Below are 22,810 nucleotides of genomic sequence, written 5' to 3'. Positions count from 1 at the left end.
TGCAGACCAGGAGGCCAACCCACATCCTGGGCTGCATCCAAAGCATCAGGAGCAGCAGGGTGAGGGAGATGATTCTCCCCTTCTGCTCTGCTCTGGTGAGACCCTACCTGCAGTACTGCACACAGCTCTGGGCACCCCAAAGTAAGAAGGACATAGACCTGTTGGAGTGAGTGCAAAGGTGGGCAATGTAGATGGACAGAGGGCTGAAACACCTCTCCTATGAAAACACGCTGACAGTTGGGGTTGTTCAGCCTGGAGAAGATCACAGTACATAAAAAAGGTCAACAAGGAATCTGAAGTGTGACCTTTTACAAGGGCATGAAGTGACAGAACAAAGGTGAAAATTCAAAGAGGGTAGGTTTAGATTAGGTATTAGGAAGACATTCTTTACCGTGAGGGTGGGGAGGCACTGGAACAGAGAGGTTGTGGATGCTTGGACGTGTTGGAGGCCAGGCTGGATGGGCCCCTGAGCAGCCTTGTCTAATGGAAGATGTCCCTGACTGAGGCAAAGGGTTGGAAGTAAGTGATTTTTAAGGTTCCTCCCAACTGAAATCATTCTATGATTCTATGAATTATGACAATTGTAAAAAACATTATGTCTATCTCCTTTTAATTAATAGTCCTGTTTCTTTTCATAGACAGAAGCTCAAGAAATTGGAATGTGTTGCAGTAGAAAGTTTTTTGGATTAGAATTCTACAGTAAATTTTAAAATGAATAGTCTTAATTTAAAATTCTACTAATAGAAACACTTCTGTTAACATATCTGTTAATCTTCTACTTAAGAGCATGTTCTTATAGCAAGTCTGAATATCCCACAGTCATGCAGGTAATAAAAGAAAAAAATATTTTGTACTTTCAATTCCAGTTCACCCATATTCTTATAAGTAGCTAAACCAATACCTGACATCTGGAAATGCAAGCTGTCAAAATTTATCAGTCCTTGTTTCATACATTCTGAATCTCATCCAAAGGGAGAAATTCTGAAGGCTGTAGTATTGTCTTGCTCTGTTCAGACTGGAGTGATTCTGCTTGGGGTGATGCCTGTGTTCCTCAGCAAAACCTCTGACCTCCTCCTGGAGGTTATGACACCCCCTTCTCAAAGTGACAGGTTTGCTGTAGCATCCTGCTCTGGTTAATTTGGTGGGGTTGTACTCTCTTTTAATAGGCAAACTGTGGAATCTTAGACAAGACAGTCACAGGCTCCTGCTTATTCCTTCTCACATGGTACATAAAACTGTTGTTACCAGACTTTGTTTGCCACTCTCCCATGGCCTGAAGTTCCAGCAATTGTTCATGTCAGTTTTCCTTAGCACTAGTTGTGATTTTAAAACAGGTTGAGAGCAAGAATGCAAAGAAAGAAGTTTTCTTAAAAAAGCATTGAGAAACAAAGTTACATTTATTCTCCTAAGATGGCAATTTTCATACCATTGGTCATCAACAGTATGGCTGAAAGCAAGAAGTCATGGATGAAATTTACCTGGAATACAATCACTTTGGAAGATTATTCAACAATGAGCTTAACACAAATGTTTCAAATCTTTTCTAATGACCAACTAGATGCCCTTTGCAAAGCTAGAATAATTGGCAAATTTTCAGTAACTAAATATTTTTTGAATATTTAATGATAGGAATTTTTTTCAAGCTAGTTACATTCCTAAATGAACTCCACATGTATTTTTAAAATTGTTTGTTTGCTTGTTTGTTTGTTTGAATGACACAATGGATATTATTCTTCCATTTTCTTCAAAGGATAACTTCTCAGATAATCTTCCCTGGCTTTAAGATGATTTGGCCTCAGAAGTACACTCTCAGGGACACGTAAGCAGCACTGTGAGTAAAAGACAAAAAGAGTAATGTTCTCGTTGAAAGAGAAGATATAACCAACTATGATAAGAAACATGAAGAGGAGTGAGAGGAATATGAAATGCTCTATGGCTAATAGAGCTTGGCTGCTTTGGATACAAAGAAGACAATCATAAGCAAACAAACTGGCTGGTGGTATTAAACCACTGCCTGAAGAAGACCTTTCCTGCTTCACCTCCTGGTCTGTTAGAGCTTGTGGTACGTTTTCCTTAACTTCTTGGACTTTGGGGTATGTAATATCATTCTCCTTGAAGCATGAAGAAACAGAATGTACACAGCTTCCCAGAACATCATATGATACTGAAGAGAAGAAGTGAAACAGGAATGTCTCAGTGACGCCCACAGGAACAGTTACCATCGCCAAATTGTCAGCGTGCCTCTGCAATGCCAGACCACAGCGAGCATATGGATAGTTTAGGCTTCCTGCCATTAGACTGGATTAGTGAAGCACATGTTTCATGCATATCTAGTCTAGCTTTGTGTCAGTGGAAAAAAAGATTTGCACTACACACAGCCCACCGGACCTAAGGACAAGGGCTAGTTCTTGGGAAACTTCCATGGAAAAAGCCTGCAGCATTCCTCAGGTTCTGTGGTACCTCCCTGGAGAAACCCTTTGTGCGATTACACCCCTGAGACCATGAACTGAGGTGTGAAACAAGAATACCCTTCCTTTCTGTAGAGCAAGCATGACTGACAGCTCTGCAAAATCCCTCCAGCAGATGACACTACCAGGGATTTTCATTCTGTTACAACTCACGCAGGCTGCACGGCAGCAATTTGTGCAAAGCCTGCTCTCAACAGCCTCTCCAGGCAAGAGGGCTTTAGTGAAAGACACATCCAGTGAAAGATACCCCCAGAACCATCAGTGAAAAAATGTCCTGTATAATTTGAAAGAGAAAACTTGAAGTCTGATGGAATTGGAGATTTCAGGCACTTTCTTTAGAAAAACATTAAACCCAAGCCACAGAAAATCCACTGTGTGAATAACACAGTGGATTACCAAATTTTGGTCTCTTCAGTAGCAGATTCTGGTACAGTTGGCGTGACTGTAGTCTCTATTTGCAAATGACCGAGTCATTTACTATATTTTCATGTAATGGACATGGAACATCACTACATTTCCCAAAAATTTAGTGCTCAAATTTGCAGTATACTGACAAAATAAAGAAAATCAGAATATACTATCGTGTGTTGCAGTTGGCTAGGTAGCTAACTTTCCAGTCCTGAATGAGCTAGAAATAGAGTTGGATACAATAGTCTTCCTTTTGAAGCTGACAAGTTTTTTATATCCCTGTTCATAACTCATACTACAAATCTGAGATCTAGGAAGGTTCCAACTAATATGCTATGGAGATAACACAATATACCTGTACATTCGTTTCATTTCAGACAAAAAGCAAAATAAAAAACTGGAAACCAGTTAAATAGTAAGTTAAATATTGGTTAATATACACATCTATCATTCTGCAAACACACATCAATTATACTAGCTTGAATAATCCTATGCACATTAATCTATTTGCAAATAAAAATTCATAATACTAAATATTTGTGAAATAGAGGACATTCATGCCAAACATGCAGTTGAATACAGGGCTTAAAACATTCTTTTCGTGTTTGCCTTCCATTTTTTGGCATATTAATTAAATTATCTTTTGTATTGGCACCGTACAGGAATGATTTGATCAAGAACTCTTTAAATATTAGCAATGAGCCAGAGCATCCTCAGAGGAAGGAATCTTGTTAGTTGTAATGTAAATGCAAACACATGCAATGTTTATTTCTGGCATAATACTATTGTGGCCTCTCCTGTAGACCAAAACCATTATTACCCAAAAGAGTATAATTAGATGTCTTTTCAATTAATACAAAAAATGTCTTTTTAAAGCTAGGTAATCTTCATGTCAGGTACCAATGTATGTTTTTCTTAATGCTTGAATATATTGTAAAACTGAAAATAACAATTACCTATGTAGAATTTCAGTAAAAGAGTATTTCTAATTATCTTATCTCCCTTATAAACTCTCAGGCCAGAGTTAAAAAAAGAAACTACACATCTCTATGTAGGCTTGCTCTTCAGCAAAAAAATGCCATGTACAGCATCCTACAAAACTGAACACATTCCTCTCTAAAGTTATTATTCAATGTTGTCAACTACTAGCAATTTTGCATAACAAAAATTATTCCAAGTAAAATACCTTTAAAATATCCTCTGGAAGCATTCTCTTTATAATCTACAAATATGAAAATACATGATTTAACATATTAATTATAGGAATCTAACTGTTCTGGCACTCCTTCACATCCCTCTTGTTTGTTCCTACACATAAAACTTAGTCACTGTTTGCACAAGGAAATATTGGAATGGAGATCACTCCAGATTGGGTGCACAAAAATAGGTATGTTTAAATAGGTCATAGCAAGATGCTGTTGGTAGGGACTGAGTGACCACTTTTATAAACTCTGACTTTGTACACACAAATTTTCCTAACAGCTCCTTGCCATGCTGGATATTGTGTTCTCAAGCATAATTTTATAATTTATAATAAAGGTACTCCCATGCAGGTCCACTGCTGAAACCAGACCGTGGAATGAAATTAATTATACTGCCAGCTTTTTTATGGTTCATTTACACTAATCTTTCGATGTGCTGGATGAAGTTGTAAGCTATAAAAGAACATGTCATTGATGCCACTGGGAATTTCTTGAGGGTTGAAGGTGTTATGACCAGGCATGATAAATTGCAAGACACTGGAAGAATTACAGATACAGCAATTTCTACGAACTACAAAATTCATACAATGGTTTGGGTTGGAAGGGGCCTAAAATTATCTTTTTCCAACCCTCTGGACATGGATTTAACTCATTAACAATTACTAACCTAAGAATGTACACATATACTGGATTCACATGAGGCATAGATAATTGTGGTTTATGCATTACATTATTTTGAAAAAATCTGCTTGCCATATTCATGACAATGCAAACACATTCACATGTGTTCTTACTCATCCTTTTAATAAATATTAATTTACCCAACTGTTGTGGAAGTACTGTTTTTCTAAGCATTAGATAATCCTTTAGACAATTTTGCATTCTGAAATGGAAATAGTCTTTTTCCTTAGACAGTAGTCAGTGATCAGTGATCAACTTCATCCTTCATTCAAGACCACCATAATCTCTGGATGAAATGAAATGTTACCTCAGCATTGTCTTACAGCTATTCATTATTCAATAAAGTATGTTATTCTACGTTTATGGAAGATTTTCCTAAGTAAGGACTTATTGTTCAACTAATTTCTGTCCTGAATCCAAAATTGTTGATAGAATACCACATCCCTCCACCAGCTTAACATATATCAAAGGGGCTCCTCGTTATTGACAAGATGGGACACAGACCAAGAAGGGGTTTCACAGTTTCTTACACGCTGTTCATTGCACTCTGTGCTGCCCATCCATTCTCCTCCTAACCTTGACAAGGCACCTTTCAAACATCAGTGGTGCAATGCCATCGTGAGGGACTCCCTATGGCCTCCTGTGGGGCACATCGTGACACAAGGGAACGTCCCCCAAAGGAGTAGTCTGATAAGAACTGGCAGCTAATATTTTGGAAGGCTGCTTCAAAATTCCCATTCTTGCACTGCAAGGAAGAAAATCTCACTGCTTAAAAGTTATATATTATTGGATTACGACTGCTTGTGCAGTGAAATGTGCCATTGCCTGTAACCTTCTGTTGTGTTTCAACAGTTGGAATGTACAATAGGAATGAATCTGCAATATTATAACTCTCAAGTAAAACAGAAGGAAAAAAAGAGAAAAGTTTTCTTTTACAACTTCTGGAGACTAAGGTGCTTTTGGGAAAAATATTTGAAAAAATTCTTTGTGTAAAAGAAAAAGAAAAAAGAACATCCTTATCAAGTGAGACAAAAAACCCCCAAAAACCGCAGTACCTTTATATCGCTAAAATATTTGTATCAATGTTATGAGATTAGGCTAAAAATGAATCTATTCATCATATTTTAATGCTGTGGAAAACTATGTTTGCATGTAAATTACTGCAACACCCACAATGACTTGCGTTTTCACCCTACAGAAAAAATGCCAGACTTCCATGAGCATATTTATAGTACCTAAAATCAGGCTGGTGTTTTGAGAGAAAAAAGAAGATCTTGATATGTTATCAGCTGCAACTGAGGAATAAATGGAAAGGAAGAAGAAGTGAACTGTGACAGATGATAACAGCAGGTTGCTGAATTTTTCAGTTACTTGCAGACTGCTTGTGGGAAGAGGTTGCAGCAGTGTGCTCTCGGCTGTGCCACATTTCCACAGTGACTCCTGTTGAACTTGAGGGAATTAGACATGGGCACAACTTGCCCTGGCTTTCACACAGCTCAAGAACTTGCTCAGAAATAGTGGCAAGAATGCAGTATGAGCTACAGCTGACTTCATTAAGTTTGCTATCATTCCAAATGGTGGTACTAAAGCTCTATGCATCACTGTGGCATGTTTTATACATGAGCATATAGCACCACTTACTCTGAAGACTGCCAAATACATTATAAATCTTCCTTACAACCTTAACACACCTCTGTGCATATGGGCTGACATTTTCTGTTACTGGGATCTTTCCTTTGAAATATTATTAAAAAATTTCAGCCAAAAGAATCCCACTATAAATAAAACAAGTAAAAATAGTCTTCTTGGCTTGTTTAAAAAAGGAGAAAAAATGTGATCTTAGCTTCAGTCCTTCAGTCCCAACTCTCCTACTTGCTCCCCACTTGCTCAGGGGGAAGGGGAGTGGGGCCTGCGGTCAGTTTGTATTGGTTTCCTCTGCCTCCTCACACTCTTCCTCTCTGGGTCCTTCTCAAAGGCTGCAATTGTACAAGAACTGAAGCTCCAACTGTGTCCTTTCCATGGGGTACAGTCCTTCAGGCACAGACTGCTCCAGGAAACATGATCCTGCATGGGCTTCTCTCTGTGGGTTGCAGCTTTCCCTGGGCATATCTGTCTCCTGCAGTGTGCCATGGGCTGCAGATGGATCCTTTGCATCCCTGTGGATCTCCATGGGCTGTAGGGGCGCAGCTGCCTCACCATGGTCTGCACCACCAGCTACAGTGCCTGGAGCAGCTCCTCCTCTCCTCCCTTGCTGACATTGGTGTCTGTAGGGCTGTTTCTCTCACGTTTTTCTCACTTGTTACAATCAAAATTCTAAATTTTGGTGGAAATAGGAACAGAAAATAACTTGTGCTTTTGCATGATCTTCATCTTAGTCAATATGGTCTCAGCTATGATGTACTTGGGAGATCTTTCTAGAGGGCAATGCAGTACATTCTCTCAGTCACTGACAGAAAGGCCACAAGCAAGATCTGGCTCTGGCTTCTCTTTAGCTTTGCCTCTCTTCTTTCATTAATTTACCTCTACATGTTTCTCAGAAAACAGCTTTCAATACCATGAATATCTAGATACTCCCATATTTGCCATTTTTTGAGAAACAAGGGCTAAATAAAATAGGCAAAGGGCTAAATTTAGGCAAAACCCTGCTGTGACCTAATAAATTTTTCATTATGTGTATTGAAAACCCCCTGCCCCATTTTATCAGGGTCTAACACATCAACACTTGCAGCCAGTTTCTCTGATCCATTGTGTAGATTCAATTGAATTTGAGATCAAATTCAGTTGTACTGGCAACTGTACCTGAACTGTGGAGTTCAGGCTATGCTGGAAGCAGAACTTTATTGTATCCACCTCTGTAACGTCCTTTGAAGAGGAAAGGTTTATATAATGCCAGAATGATTTCTGCTTTTACATTTCCTTCATATATATTCACAGCTCTGTAGACTACAGTTGTATAGTTATATAGTTCCTAGCTAGCTCCAGTACTTTTCCCTACCTTTTCCTTGCCATGATAGGCAGAAAGACAAAACACATTCCAGAGGCTTCAAGCCCAAGGAGGTCCAAGGCCCCTGTCCTGTCTTGGTTGTTTCTGGGAGCAGAGGTTGAAAGCAGCACTCTGAGACACATTTTCATAAACAAAGTTTAGTTCTATCTAAAGGGGGGATACAGAAGAGGTGGGACCTAAAAGGGGGAATTACTTCATCACCTGTGCTTCTAATTGGGGATTTTTATCAATTATGCTAATTTTCTAAATTTATAAAACTGTATTCACCCCATGTGGGGTGTGCATTTTTCCACATCTGCCCCTTGAGGCCCACCAATAAAGAACACCCTTTTTATTACCTCCTATACTAATATTGTCTCAAAGTGTGTTATTTCTACATCTTTAAGGTGTCAATACATTACCTGTAGGTTTTCTAGTTATTTATCCCAACTCCCTGAAATTGCTTCATAACAGGATTTTGGTCTGCCCCTCCCCTTCTTTCCAACAGGATCACATTTTTTACCAAAGGCACTGATAATTGCCTGTCTTCTAATAGAGCAAGGATGCTGTCCTGTGGCCAAAAGGGCTGTGTAGTGCTCTCCTCCTTCACTGGTATACCTAAGCAGATTGCAAAGCTGATCAATTCACTAAAGAGGGAATTGAACTCCCGCTGCAATTGTTCTGGTTTTAATCCTGGCTTGTTTCTCAGCGTTTCCCACATAATAACACCCCAAGCTCTGTTAGAAATGTCATTCTCATTTCTTAGCCACTCCACTGAGACACTGAGTTGAGAGATTGTTCTAATTACTAGTGGTGAAAATGTCCAAGAGGACTTGGACACAGGCAATACATTTAAAAATTTATTTATTCTGGTTCATTCTAACAATGCTTAGGTGCTCTAAGATTGGACTTTTTGCGCATATTTAATGGACAGAATTTTCTTTCTTTTGTTAACAGTCACAAAACCAATATAAGCATCAATACTTAAAAAATGCAGATTCTTAGAATGTAGGAACATGCATTGAGTGTTGTATTTTGTTCAGTATTTGAGGACAGAACACCTGACTCCTCCCTAATTTTTTACCTAAATGCATGAAAGCTATCAGATGTCTAAGAACTTGGCCCAAGCTTTCTTTAACTTCTACTTTAAAAGCCAAATTAAACACTTGACAAGAATTCATCTCAGTGGTTGCTCTTGGCATTCTCACCATTTCATACAAGGGAGTGGGTTGTAATGGGATGTAAAATTTTCTTTGGGGATGCATGGTAATGGATATGTTTAATAGAACTACGCTTCTGGAGCTGATTACTTCTAATTTGGCCAGGCACTGATAGTACTAAATGCATTATTGTGGTAGTCTTGGGGTGGGGAGGAAAGTAGTGAAAATTAGAGAAGTATTAAAAGCTAAGCAAAGATATAACAACAGAGTAATCTCTCTCCTTTCAAAGAAGTTGGAAATCTACTTTTTGTTTCTTGTTTCCTAACTTATAGCACTGTACCACAGCCCCACAAAGAGCAGTATTCCCCATAACTGAATGAGCCTTAATCTTCTATTCAGACTTCAACACAAATGGTCGTAAAAAGCTAATATGAACAAGCAGAGAAACTCAAGGACAGGCACAGAACCTGAAAATAATCTACTTTTTCCCCCCCCCAGATTACTTGATTTTAGATATCCTTTTATGTTCTTTATTTTGTTGCCAAAGCACTTCTGCAAGGCTACCAATGGGCAGTGTTGCTTTTTTGCATGTTTTCCAAGTTAATTCTTTGTTCCCAAAAAGTAGTGCCATTATTTCTTTCCTCTGGGGGAAAGAAAATCACACTATAAGGGGTGAGATGATAGGGATAATTAGACTAAATCGTGGCATACAACACAATGGGAAAAATATCTTTTATGTAGACCACCTGTCTACTTATTTTTGTAGCCTGAATGATGTTTTGTTTTGTTCAGGGAAACAAATTCACTTAATAAAATCCAAACCACAGATGGCAGCTGCTAGGAAAAACCCATACAAGATTTTGTTGCAAAGGATATAGAAGTGATCTGAGCTCTGAATGGAGGAATGAAAACTTCCGTCTCTGCCGTCAACGGTGCTCTTTTCCAAGAGCTTTCTCTCATGCAGTCTGGGATGTAGTTAGGGCAGAAATTCTAATCCAGACTGTTAGAAACATGGCTTTCTTTCACTTCACTCTGAGCTACTCCTTAGATATTTCTTTTCATGCATCTTCATTATTTTATTGAAAAATATTTGAAAAATAATGCTTGACTCTACATAGTACTTGTTCAGGTTTGTTTAAAATGTATTAGGAGAAAATTTTTAGATCTCCATTCCTCTTACAGATTCAAATACATATTTCAATGCAAAATCACCTAAATTTAAGAAAGATAACGTGGTGGGGTTTTTTGTTTTGGTTTGTTTGGTTTGTTTCTTTTAAAAAGACAGTATTGTCCTTTATTAGATTAAGTCTGTATGTCAGATTAAATTCACAGATTCACATCAAATGTTGATATCCTGTTTGGCTGAAAACATATCATGAGCTATCTACAAATAATAGTAAGAGCAAGAGTTACTCAGTGAATGACTAAAATGATATAATTTTACATATTTTAGGTCTCTCTCTGCAAAGTCCACAGAGCAAGAAAAACAGACTTGTTATTTATTCAGTCTGGTATTACTTGGGAGTTTGAGAAGACAGAGGCTTGATTGAGGACATTTCTAGATGACAGGTCAGAAGCACAGGAGGCACCTCAGGATTATTTCAAGCTGGCCTAAGTCCTTCAAACAAAGTTATCTAAAGAGGCAACTTAATTGGGGGGATAAAACAAGGACTGTGAACAGACACTGAATTTTATGGTTTAGATAGAAAAATAATATTTTCCAAACACGACTATATTTCAAGGAATGAAAACTTTAGTCACATTGGGAGCCTACTTGATAATTTTCCCTTGGAAAGGGAAACTGTTCCATGGGAATCTTACCTATCCTCAGTGAGGAGGGCAGATGCTTTCAGCACTGCTATTCCCCTAGAAAACAGATTCCCATCCAGAGGGAGCAAAGAGCATAAAAACTAGTGCAGACTTCTGGTCTCTCACAGTGAAGTTCTTCAGCAACAGAATAACAGTAAAACAGTCTCCAAAAAAATTCACTTTTCTGGAGCCAGTCTTTGAGAACAGCAGTGTCTGGCAGATGGATTCTGGCTGAGCATCAGAAAGGGCAGTGCCAATACAGATTATGAAAATGGTTGGTCTGAAAGATCCAGAGAGATCATCACAGAATCAGATGATTAACATAGGATTGGATTATCATAAAATTCAGTTCATTATCAGAGAATTCAGTTAGTGATCACAGAATGATAGAATGGTTTGGTTAGAAGGGATTGTAAAGATAATTTAGTTTGAACCCCTGTCATGGGCAGGGACACCTTCCACTGGACGCAGCTGCTTAAAGCCCCATTCAACCTACTCTTGAAAATTAGAAAATTGTCTATTTGCTCACTTTTTAAATATGTAAGTTTAAAAAAAATCCTCTTAAAAGACCTTTCCCAGTAAAAAATCCCAAGAGTTTCTTACCAAATTAGCAAAATGAAAATGTCATATAAGTTGCAAATATGCTAAGTTCTTAGTTAACTTGTTCGAAGGCAATTGGCAATAATTATTCTAAAGGCTGGTCACAACAATAAAACATCACTTGGAATTTAAAAAAAAGGTGAAAAATACACAGGGAACATGATGGAATTTCCCCACTAAAATTATACAAATCAACGTAATTTTTCTCATAAATCAGAATAATTGGATTGTAAGCCACTGCTTAACAGGAGTAAATCAGGGCAGTTAGTAAGCAACTTTTAATTTAAAATAAATGGACATGCATCATACAAAGCTCAATTCTCATCTGTTTGAAAGCTTTTACTGCTCTGGCACCAGACCCACTGTGGAAACATGAGAAGGTAGCCTCAGGGAGGACAGGATGACCAGATACCATTGCCAATGTATGCTCGGACCAGATCTATTGCAGGCATTGAGGGCCTCACCAGTTTGTTCTCAGAGAAGGAAAACAGGTTCTAGAAGTTAGTAATTCACTGGGATATCTTATCTATAGCAAAATTCTTGTAGACACATGACAAAATGCATTTTGCCTTACTTTCATTAATGCTGAATCTCAACAAATCAAGCCCAAATTTTGAAAACAACCTCCAATGAAATCTGGATGAAAGCTCAGCAAGGTATTAAATGATGGATTTATACGCCTTCAAAATCATTTACTGAAAAGCAGGAGTGGACTTTGACTAATTATTTGAGCTGTGAGTTTTTGTTATAGCTAGGAGACAATTAATTTCAAAGTTTCTTTTGAGGGATTCTTTTACAGCTTCTAGAGCATGTGAATTACCAATGTCTACAACAACTACATTAATATTAGGCACTTTAAATCTCTGAGTCAATAAAAAAACAGAGTTGAAAGTAACTTCCCCATTTGAGGAAATTTCTCCATAATGTACCCTGTTAAACATCCTTTAGAGTTGCTACATTGCCTTGTGTTGTTAAGACTATTGTTAAGAGTACAATTGAGTCTACTAAATCAGGAGTGGCAGGTGGCATGTTCATACCAGACCTGTCTTGCATGCAAGGACCCACAGGTCAAATTCTCTCCAGCTTCAGGGTTCTGAAGTTCCAGCTTCCCTTCCTGCTAGCACTCCAAAGACTGAAGAAAATCTGAACACAGCACTGCCATCATTAGCAGCATCTGTGTGAGAAAATATTACCTCCTTTGAAGTAATAGCAGCAGGTATTTTTTTGTTTGACAACATCTTTGGTGAGAGATTTTTACTGCTGAGCATCTCTGATAAAACAGCATGCTGGTCCCTTGTGTTATACTTAATTGTTGTCTTGGCAAAGAAAAATACCATTTGACTGGGCATAGCCTGAAGTTCACAATCAGAAAAATTACTGATTTATTTTACTCTATGTCTTTAAGAAGCAGTCTGCTTGCACTTCAAACAAAGTAATGTAATGGGCTGAATGTCATTTCAGAAAAGGAAAGTTCAGGTAGAATGACATTGCACAGAAAAAAACTTGTTTTGGCATTACTCTGTGCTGTAACAATTGATCCTTTGTCCAATGAATCCACAAGGCTCTGCCACAAAGACATTTCTAGATTTAGTATTTCAGTAGTGTGGCTGCTAATTAAGGCATCAATACAACAGACAGAAGCATTTCAGAAAGAAGATTTAGCTGCTTAAACTTATTGCAATTTGACTGTTTTAAAAAGAAAATTGTAACACTAGACTCCTAAAATGAAGGAGGCCCAATTCTCAAACTACCAAGGGAGTAAAATTACTAACATATTACTTCTAAGAAGAGTCTTTACAGGAGTTTTAAGGTAACAAGATTGAAGCATCTTCAGAATTTTCTTACTAGCATGACAATTTTCGCTGACAAAGATTATTCATGAGCTTATCACCTCTGCCAAAGACCCATAATGGTAACACAGCATTGATAAAACTGCATATATATATTCTTACATATATATATAAAAAACTGGGATATATATTCTTCTTTTTTATATACATATATATGTATGCACCTGTATATATGGAGCGTCTCCAACATGATGTCTCATGCACAAGTTGTTGTGGGCAAGCAGCTAAGAAATGAACTAGAAAGATCAGAAGATGGATGGAAAATGAGCTAACCCGCTTGACCCAAAGGGTGGTGACCAGGGGCTTGGAAGTTCAAGTTCAAGTTACCACTGGATGGTTTGTCAGGGTGGATATGGGTCCAGCACAATTCTGGACAATGTCTTAGGAATGATCTGGATGACTAGAGTGACTTCACCCTCACCAAGCTTGTAGGTGGTACAAAAATGGAAGGACTTCAGCCAGAAAGAATAGCCACCACTCAAACACATCAACCAGATGGCAGATGGGGACAAGCAGATTTATATAAGGTTTAACAAAGATAAATGTGAACTCCTGGGTCCAGAATAACTCACCCAGCAGTATGGGCTGCGGTCCAGCTATGTGGTGAACAGCTCCGTGGAAAAAGCCCTGCAGGTCCTGGTGCACATGGACTTGTTTGCATTAAAGCTGAACATGAACCTGCAGGCAAATATATCCTACCCTGCATCAAGGGGAGGACTACAGCCAGGAAATGGAGGGATGTGGGAATGTCCTATCTGCCCTGCACTTGTTAGGTCAAAGTGGAAACACTGCTTATCCTGCTCTGCTGTACCAAGTCCTGGTCTCCTGAGCTCATGAGCGGCATGGAAAACTTGAGGGAATTCAGTGGAGAGTCACCAAGATGATCAGAGGGTTGGAGAAGTTGACATAGGAAGAAAGGTTGCTGGGATTGGCTGTGTTCAGCCTGGAGAAGAGAAGGCTCAGAAGGATATAACCACAGTCTTGCAATATCTAAAAGATAGTTATAGAGCAGACTGAGTCATTCTCTTCACAAGGATGTCCACTGATAAGAGAAGAGGTGAAGGTACAAGTGGTGTAGTTGCTTCAGTGTGCATTTCATAAGAAAAGAAATCCTACACTGGGAAAACAAACACTGGAACAGTTTGCCCAGAGAAGCAGTGGAATCTCCTCCACTGGGAACACTCAAGACAGTTTCACAGGTCCTTGGGTAGCCTAAGCCAAGCCCTGCTCTGGGCAAAACCCGGCAGGTTGATCCAGATGGTCACCAGAAGCTCCTTCTAACCTTGACCTTTCTGTGATTACATATGTGAGTGAATGATTCCATAGAGTGCCACAAGGATTTCAAATGCACAACAGTTATGATGGATTTTTCAATATGTATGAAAAGTTTATTTGAATTTATTCATGGGCAACCAAGCCATGTCTGAGATATGCTGTATTCCAAACAAGTGTAGACAAGGTCTCTAAATCATATCTTAAATGCACAAGTTTGGTGTCATATTTATTGTGAAAGGAGAAAAACTTTGAAACATTAATGGCATTTTCTAACTGTGAAAAATCCTCACTGTGCTATTCCTCTATGCACATTTTAGGCTCTCTATCTTGTTGTAAACTTAATACTGGAGGATTGAGGCAGAGAAAGAACTATGAATACATAATTTACAGAACAGCCTAAACCCATCATAATCTGAAGTGATATCTCAGGCACTTCTATGTGGTTATGGAAATGCTTCTGAGACTGTATTTATCAATCTTCCAGTAATAAATAAGACTCATAAACTGCAAGATATTGTCCACTGGAATGAGACTCAATATTGACCATTTTAGGTCTTGAGTTATAGCAAATACAGGAAGCAAAATCAAGCAAAGTCAGGTCTCTTGGCACTGAAAATACAGACAGCTCCTACCTGACCATGCTCAGAATCTTGAAAATATGTAAACAGCTGGAGTAAAGCCTCAGCACAGGGAAACACTTTCATTTCTTTGCATATTGTTGCAATGGGTGTAATGTGTTTTATGAAGGATAGGCCTTTCACTTGAGTAATGTAGATGAGTCAAGCTGACTGAGGTACTCAGCACTTCAGTTTGTCCTTTTCCATTTTTTTTTTCCCAATCAGACCTAAAAATGCATCACTTCAGTGATTGCCTGCATTCTTTCCTGGTGGCCAACCACACCTCCTTTCTGCTTGGGTGACATAAGAAATCCCTGCCCTGTCATTTCAATGGCATCAGTCTAGATTATCCTCTGACAATCAAGAACTGCTAACAGGCTGAAATGTTAAATGAGATTCTGCCTCACTGTTACAGATACACTACAGCATTCCCCTTTGTTTTCAATTTTTAATGACCTATGAGAAAGAAGGAATTCCTTATGTTTCAAGTCACAAGACAGCACACACATCTTTCCACTACTACAGGGAAGGGAACAGGTAATTTCATTCAAACACAAAAAGGATTTGCATGTGTACCTTCTTAAAATACTGCACAGAGGCTTTGCTTATGCAAAACAAAATGAAAATCAAGCATTACAAATAAGTCAGTAAAAATACATACATTTAACTTTGAAACTTTTTAATGAAGTCTTATGTTCTATAAAACTTACTCTCCTGCTGAAATACTGCTGGCTGCTTCATATTTGAAGGAAACATGCAAAGAAGCTTCTTGAAGCTACAAATAAATAATAGATTATGCCCTTCCCAATGGAAAAACAGTAAGTGCTGTAGAAATACATCAAAATGAAGAAAATCTGTGCTAAGAAGTTGTAAAGAGCTAGGATTTCACATGAAGGAAAGTGCTATTGTGTTTAAATTTATAAATTATCACTACATATCTGGGTCAGTGTCCATTCCTGACTCAGAGTAACTTTTGACACATTTTTAAAGTGTTATTCACACTACTTCAAAGGCAATACAGGAAAATGAAAGAGAGCTTTCAGTGAAAAAGAAGAGCACAAACTAATCCTTTTCTCTAATGCTACATTAAGCTACCTCTGCACATATGAAGTTGTAAAAGACCTGGTAACTTAATATGAACAGGTTAGACTTCATTACAGGTGAAAATATTTTATTTCGTGGATCATTTTTAAATAAAGTCACAAAATGCAATCCCCTCTCCTGAGACCAAAGATTTCCTTTACAAGCATGAGGGAAAGAAATCTCTATTGTATTCAGTCTAACTATGAATGAGGTACTGAAACTTAGGGATTTCATGAATAAGAGTAATTAAGCATATTTTTGCATTCAAGAGTGAAAAGTTAGAAACACAGGCATTAGTCAAGCAAGGAATGACAAACAAAGGATTCCAGTTACTTAGCACCTCCTGGAGCAAAAGCCAGGAAATTGCTTTGGTTTCTGTCATAACACTGTTGTGAAAAGCCCAAGTCAGAAACTGGCTGAAAAACCTTGTAAGTGGGAGAGGAACATTTTGTAAGAAATGCTCTTCTCTCACAGCAAAGGAAATCTCTCTGAGGGCAGATCTTTTCCAATTCCTCTTCAGACAGTTCCTGAACAGACAGTCTGCTGTATGCTTCCAAAGGCTGTATCTGTATCTCACAGCTATTGAGAAGTTTTCTAGGAAAATCTTCTAGGAAAATTGAGACATATGTAATGGAGACTTAAGAGAATACACACAGCCCTTTCTTTCTCTCCTCCTCACCCACCATGTGAATGAGGATGTGTGTGCATAAGAAAACAATAGGAATTAGAAGCAATGTCCTGAGCCTTAATCTAGCCATTTATAAATCTTGTTCCAGTTTCTACTACAAAGCCTTTGTTGTCTTTACCAGAAGGTACATAATTTGGTGCATTTGAATAAGTTCAAAAGTTCAAGCATATCAGTCCACTTGCACTGTTGGCACAATAAACTACAGGCACAATTCTCCATGTAGCAACAGCACTGAATTTGTGCAGCTCAACATAATAATTTAACTGCTGACAGTTCTCACCTGGGCCAGTATTTTTGTCCTTAGCATATGCTTGCTCATGTCACCTTTAACAATTAATTATGATACTCCTCAGAGACTATTTTGGCATCTAGAGGTATGAAGGTAACTGTCCAACCTAATCAAACCTAAACTGTATTTCCAACTATTTAAAGAGAATTCTTTCATTGTAGTCACCAAAACAAAAATTGGGACACAAACCACAGATCTGCATTCCCTGTTCTCAACAAATATAATGGGTTATAGAATACCAAGAAATTGTCCTATCATGAAACAAATACTGAAATTTATGAACATTACTTATTTTCATCTCAATAAACAGCAGTTGTCACATAATAACTTTGTATCTCACATTCATCTCACTTTAAGCGAGCTCTAGATATTTGTTCCTATTTTCACATGGAGCTGAGTGCATGCATCATTGGAAATGGGTAACATTAATCCAGTATATGAATTAATCAGAAACTGGGAAAAATTATGAGTTTACCTACATATTGAAATGTAATTAATAAGAAAGATGCAGTAACAAGGCATAGTACACAGTACATGGTACACATATAAACCTTAGATTTTATGCATCTTATTTTACATCAGGTACCTACAGTATTACTTCTACCAAACTGCAAAATAACACCTTGCACCTGAATACTGAACTAAGAAGTGCAAACTTGCTACTAAGAAATGAGTCTCTCCCCCCACCTTGCTGCAACAATTTCCAAAAACCACAAACTTTTTAGGGAAAAAATATCTTGGCCAATCCTCAAATAATTTCATGCTGATATACTGCTGCAACAGGATTCTGCATTACAAAAACTGTTCCTAACAAAGTATGACAACTTTCTATCCTCATCGAAGAATTAAAAATAATATGAATTAAAAAGAAGAAGAATTAAAAAATATAATCTATGCACAAGTGAATCATAGACTGTAAAGTGTAATCAGGGAAATAATTTGACTTGGAAAGATTAAAAATTGCTATTTCATAGTGAAATTCCTATCTTGCCACCTGCCCATTGTCCAGTGGCACTTGAAAAATCATAGGTTGCTGAACTGCCTACTTAGAGACCAGATTATGTTGTCCACTAAACTGACAAGAAATGTGATTTTAGAGTTCAGATGGCATGGATATTGTGTGGGGTTTTTTTTTTTTTGTTTTGTTTTGTTTTTTTTTTTTGAGAATTTAGAAGGTTTTACTTTTTTCTAAAGGCTGATCTAATCCTTACCCAGTCATCATAACGGGAGAAACAGTATTGTTTTGAATGTCCAAAAATGCACAGGACAGAGAGAACAGATCTTTGAAGTACCAGAACAACCACACCAAAATACTGCAAGTTTTAGTATGCATGCATCTCCTGGGCCAGGTAAGTTACTGCTTCAGCCTACTTCAATGCTGAAATACTTTGTGCAGAGGGAAATCTTGCCGTCAATTTGTAGTTTCCTATCACATGTTAAAGTGTCTTAATCTCTTTAAATTAGAGATGTTACAGACCAAGGCATTTGTTTGAAAGGAAATGGCAAATAATTACATATTAACTGTGCAGAGAATACAATTAGTATTTTTGGCTCAATGCTTGCTGCTGAATTAGTCCACAAATGAGCTTTCACTGTACTCTAATAAGATATTCAAAATAAAATACTGTAATCGGTTAAGGACTAGAATTTAAGGCACTGGTATATTGAAGAACCTTGAATGACATCATTTATGTCATAGTGATGTCAGCAATGACTTAAGGTCTTGGGTGTCCACTGAGACTGCCTGCTGCCAGTGGGGTGAGCCTTCAGCTACACTGTCTTCGTGCTTCAAGAAAGCAAACTGCTCCAAATTGAGCTGCTTCACTATTTCAGTTAAGAACATAATTGTAAAAGTGGCCTGATTCACTCTGCTCTTTTGCAATCTCAGTAAGGCCACCTATCTGCCATACAAATTTCTCTGCTTCCTCCTCTCCTGTTCCTACTTACAGATTTGCTCAAGGGAAGACTGTTGTTTCCAAGTGACGAATATTAAAGTTTTGCAAGAAAGAGGCTCTTCGACTGAATGTGGAATAAACTACACCCAAGGAAAAAATAATTTCATGGCTGGTGTGAACCCTCATTATTCCTCTGTACTGCTGCTTTTTGCAGCTATTCGTGGTACTCCTGCAAGACATGCAGTTTTGATAAGAAGGGTGAAAAATGCTAATGGAGAAGCATCCTGAGAAGTCAGTCACTGTTATGAACCCAACAGATGTTAGTTTTCTGTGTTCCCTGAGGCTAAGGAATTATTTATTTATAGAATGTAAAACTTAAATTGACAAGTATCTTATATTAAGGCTTTGAGAAATCCCATATTCTATTTTATCTCTATATCTACTGCACGAAGAAAAGGGTAAAACCAGTCTGTATTGAATCTAGGTGGAAATGTCATTAACTTTTCATTTGAAAGTAGACTTTCCTGATGGTGTATGGAATCAAAACCTGGCCTTTTGGTCAGCTCCATATAAAGCTGAGGAATTGACAGCTGAAGCAGTCATAACAGGAGAAAGGTGACAGCTTGGATCTGCAAAGTTTTGTGGATGTAACTCAAGTTATCCTTGAAAACCCACAAAATTCATTTTACTCTTTTGCCTCTTGAAGTCAAAGGTTACTTTGCCATAAACTTCAGTGGGGCCAGACATTCTATCAAATATTTTGTGTGATAATATATTTCGTGGTTAAAACGGACTTCAAAAAACTTTTGCGTGGAGTTGGAAAGACACAACATTAATAGTTACAGTATTCAAAACACCTTAAGGAATAACAAAATAACACCACATTGATTCCAAAACTGCAATTTTCTTTCCTGTCTTGGCAGAAGAGATTTCATAAATAATGTAAGCAAAAATATGTGCAAGAAGATAAGTGTTTCAGATTCTAAATTCATAGTTCTTTGCATAACAAGTGACCACTTAGAAAAATGCCACATATGAATTTGAGTGATGTTTTTGAAACTGTCAGTGCATTGGAAAAAAGGGAAAAAAGTATCCTTTACATATTTGTAATTGTTGTTAAAGATTTGGGGAAAAATCAAGATGCTTGGGCTAAAGCATTCAATCTTCTCTGCATTGTAAATGATAGATTTTTATCAAAGATGCATTTTATTTGGATAAAAATTGTTTTCTCCCACGGCATGAACATCTGAGTATATAATCTGGAATTTTGTGCACAGCCAAAAGGAGATATAAGACCTAGCTGTTTTCCCTAAGATGGGGGATTGGTTGATTTGACTCACATTCAGAAACATAATAACAGTATATTTCAGAGCAGAAGGACAATTTTTTCCCCAAATTATTTTTCAGGACAGAGACAGGGAGTAAATATCAGGCTGTGCCAAGTTATTCTGCTACGAATAGCAAAACTGGATATCAGGGTCTTTCCTATGCTTTTGTACAAAATGCATGTTGCCTAAGAATGACTGGAGACTGGGTCTCATTACACTCTTGTAATACTTCCATTGGCATCCTGGGCCATGAAATTCATAGATAATGTACTTACAAGCTAATTTTGCAACCAGCTGTAGCTTGAAACTATGTATTTGCTCTCTGCGACCTACATGGTAGATACATGCACAAAGATAAGGCTCAATAACAGTGAGACTAAGTTAAAAATGTATAAACTTTACAAGACAAAGATGAGCTGGTAGGGAAGAATGAGAAATATATTTTAAAAAATCACAAAAATTAAAAGATGTAAACTTTAAAAATCAAAATACTTGGCTTTCTTCCCTGTTTTTACACCCAGTAATAGTTAACAATTCTAAAACTAGGTATCTGTTATTCGAGCAAGATAAAAAAATATCCATTGGAAGAATTCAGGAGGACACAATATGCTCACACCATCTGAATTTGCCAGGTTCACTGGCAAAACTATTATTAATACCCTTTCAAAATTCTGTAAGATCACAGAATAGTAGAATCAGAGAATGATTTCCTTCAGAAGGACCTTTGAAAGTTCATCCAGTCCCAGCACTGCTGCCATGGACAGGGACATCTTCCCCTAGACAAGGTTGCCCAAAGCCCCATCCAACTGCCCTTGAACACTTCCAGGTAGGATGAGGCACCCACACCTTCCCAGGGCAACCTGTTCCAGTGCCTCCTCACCCTCACTGTGAAAAATGTCTTCCTTATAGCCAGTCTAATTTACCCTTTTCAGTTTGAAGCCATTTCCCTTTGTCCTGCCATGAAAGGCAGCTGTAAAGTGATTATACTGTGCTTGACTAGGATTTGCAGTGAACCTGCTCTTCTGAGTTTAGAGTATGGGGAGTCACCTTGCAGGACCTCTTAAACTCTGCTTGCATTATAGATTCATACAAATTGTGTTTTGCTCCAGTTGTTTAAGCTAAATTTTATCCCCAGTAGCACTTGGGCTATTTCCAGTGTTCACTCCTATGGGAGCTCTCACAAAAAGTGATTTCTGCTACTTTCACACAGAAAAAATCCCCACCCAAGCTTTTTCCTAAAAAGAAAACAGAAATGCTCAGATAATATTAATGTTACTGTGGAAAACCCAAGGATGTTAAAAAATATTTGCAGCCACCATGCTCTAGACCACTCAGCATCCAAGCTATATGCAAAGCTGACATTCTTCCTTTGGAAATAAGTTCTAACTTTTCTGACATATATTAAATGTTGACATATGGTGACAAAAGTATTGCCAGCAAGAGCAGTACCTGAATAATTCAACAACAGAGTCATGGCCAAGGAGCTGAAAGAAGTCATATTTAAAATAGACATTAAGGATGCATTCCTGGAGTTTTTCCTACAGTGATGTCACCTGACATTATGCCACTTGCTGTCTGCCAGCATGGATAAAAATAAACAGGGTATACTACTGCATTTATTTCAGTGATAAATAAGGTTACTTTTATGATTTTTTAAGTAAGCTTGTGACTTTAACCAAGGCTTCTGGTGAGACTCACTGGGCAAAATATCTCCCAGAGGTAATGGTTGTTAACTTGATAAGATTAAATTTCTGACGGACAACAGTTTTAGATTCTTAGCTTGTTTATTACTTCTGATTTTCTGAGAAGAATGTGGGGTAATTTGAATGTTTGCAGTATGTATCTCTAGCATTTCACAAATGGTCAGTACAGTGATAAAACTAAAAACTAATAGCATAGTTAAAATGAAATATGATAGTTGAATAAGTGCACAAATTGTTTTCCTGTATAAATTCCTATATATAAACATTACAAATATATAAATAAATTTTTATATAACTATAAATTTCCTATCTATATTCTAGAAATATAATACTTACTATATAAATTTCTTATCTAAATTCTCAAGAAATCAAGGGTTCTCAGCATGATATGCAGAGGTAGATGTGTCCTAACTTAATTTGTAAGTTTGCTCTATTTACTATATGAAAAAATAATATTTCTGACAACGTCTCTATTTTGAAAGGCCTGGCTTAAAAACCATTGAATTTAGTGATAAGATTTCCGACTCATTTTGAAATACCATTGTATTAGCTGCTTGAATATCCCACTTACTGAGGTGAAAAGACATAATTTAAAAATTCTGGATGAAAATCACCAACAGGCTCAATTTGCCCAAAAGCAAATTTGAATGGGATTGGTTCTCGTTTCTGTCAGTCAATATGCTACACAAGAATAAAGTCATGTGATGTGCTACACAAGCAGATACTGCTTAAGAAGGTGTAAAAGCAACGTGTTCTGTTCACATGCATGGG

The 22,810-nt window shown here is 37.6% G+C and overlaps 1 protein-coding gene across 6 annotated transcripts in view; it reads right to left on the bottom strand.

Moving 5' to 3' along the window:
* DLGAP1 (DLG associated protein 1) overlaps nt 1–22,810 on the bottom strand; it is a 404,901-nt gene that overhangs the window by 153,633 nt on the left and 228,458 nt on the right. The gene's annotated exons all lie outside the window — the stretch shown is intronic.

This window comes from Zonotrichia leucophrys, chromosome 2 (assembly GCF_028769735.1).
Source record: "Zonotrichia leucophrys gambelii isolate GWCS_2022_RI chromosome 2, RI_Zleu_2.0, whole genome shotgun sequence".
In the NCBI taxonomy this organism is placed as follows: domain Eukaryota; kingdom Metazoa; phylum Chordata; class Aves; order Passeriformes; family Passerellidae; genus Zonotrichia; species Zonotrichia leucophrys.
The sequence above is the reverse complement of the archived record's forward strand: the minus strand, read 5'-3'. Positions and strand labels throughout refer to the sequence as shown.